Here is a 1,761-nt window from a genome sequence, read left to right on the forward strand (position 1 = left end):
GATCTGACTTCTCCAATATTATTAGCTGTGATCATAATAGTATAGAAAATACAAGCAACAGTATCTACACAGCAGCAACAATGCTGAGGTGCTACCTGAAGGCATCTGTGGAGGCACTGTTGAAAGGGTGTTGCTTTTACCAGAAATTGATGTTCCATAGGCCTTGTTCTCTGGTAAATACTGAACATGCTTCATCAAAATATGAAAAGGAATATTGCCAGTAACACAAATCATAACAAAATTGGGGACACTGACACTGTTTGCAAAGAATGAAAATATGTTGTTATCATTAACTTGAGATTAACTTGACCTTATTCAACGCAAAGATTCATCAAAGGCTGCAAAATCCAATAGAATAGTTCCAGTATTTTGAGTACTGCAGCTGCTGTTTCAGTATCAAAATGACATTCATAGTAGACCTGCTCACTTCTGGTGCTGGTCGCACAGGATACTATTTTAATGAGGTCCTGAGAGTAGGAGTAGGGAGCGTGTACTGGAAGTATGCAATTTGGCAGATTGTGATTTGAAAGGCTGTTTTGATGCCAGCATTGCCACTTTGCAGCTCAATGTTCCTAAACTATAACTGCTGAACATGTGTTTAGCAGCAGGAAGGACCCTCCCACCATCATTATTTAAGACATCATCAACTTCTCTCAGATTCGCTGCTGATTGATACCTATTGGTTCTTTCTGTACAGGACAAAACTCTTGGTGGTTTGAACTGTTACTTAAAGTTGCTGAAGTCTACAAAGAGTCTCTGATAGGCTTGGAAGGACATGGTCCTGAACGCACAGGAATTCTACCGTCAGTTGGCTAAGACCTCACACTCTGTTTCTATAATATATATATCGATATCCTCATGGCTAATTTCTACAATTTAAAAACTGATCGCTTCTCGGCCTTTTGGCTAAGATTAAGTGTAGTATTGACATGCTGTGCTTGGTTGAAGTCATTAGGTTACATTTTAGCTTCATTTGAAGCAATTTTTAAAAGTGGCATCTCGGCCTTTTGGCTAAGATGCAAATGAGATCAAGCCTTGGAGGAGGAGCTGTGCCGACTCCAATTAGCTTGGATCATGTAGATCAAGCCCAAGACAGGAGGTAAGAGCCCTGTCTTGTCAGCTTGGTTCGGGAATGTCTCAACTTGTTGAGACTCTGAATTGGAACTTGATTTGATTGCATAAAAAAACTGATGATAAAACTTTTCAAATGGCTGAGGCTATGACTATCTATGACTTTTGAACAATAAAAGCTAATATGGCAGTTTCACAGAAACTGATGCCTCGTTATCTCCGAAGAGAACCTAACGACCCCTTGTGAGATGCAGAGACCAAATTCAAAGGAAATTATAGAAAGGTCATCTACATTTCTTGAAGCCTGAGTAACTGAAGCCTATTTGCCTGCTAGGACAAAAAAGCCAGCAACCTCCCTTTAAGACTTAATAGTTGGAACCTTAACAATTTTATGCATCCATACAAAGGGACACATGCTCTTTGTCAAAACCAAAGTGGATTGATGGGAGCCATGTGAGATGACCCCCCCCCCCCCCCCCCCCCCCCCCCCCCAGCCAGTTGGGGGAATCAGCAATATTTCCTTGTGGTAGAAGCCTCAGTCTAACATTTTTCCATCTACCTAGCAGCAGCACAGGAAAGGGGTTCTGTCAGACTGAATACCTGGCTCCATCTATTATTTCTACTAGAACCTCCAAACCAACAAAACTGATTCAGCTCTGCATGCCTATCGCATCATGGTAGTCGCCTCTG

General features: G+C 41.5%; 1 non-coding gene across 1 annotated transcript; it reads left to right on the top strand.

The window, feature by feature from the left end:
• The first annotated feature begins 886 nt into the window (after nt 1-886).
• On the top strand, nt 887-1,085 carry LOC145352038 (U2 spliceosomal RNA). Its single transcript, XR_013888496.1, has one exon. It is a non-coding gene; the product is annotated as a U2 spliceosomal RNA (small nuclear RNA).
• The last annotated feature ends 676 nt before the right edge of the window (nt 1,086-1,761 follow it).

This window comes from Carcharhinus amblyrhynchos, chromosome 13 (genome assembly GCF_965287045.1).
Source record: "Carcharhinus amblyrhynchos chromosome 13, sCarAmb.v2.hapA, whole genome shotgun sequence".
NCBI lineage: Eukaryota > Metazoa > Chordata > Chondrichthyes > Carcharhiniformes > Carcharhinidae > Carcharhinus > Carcharhinus amblyrhynchos.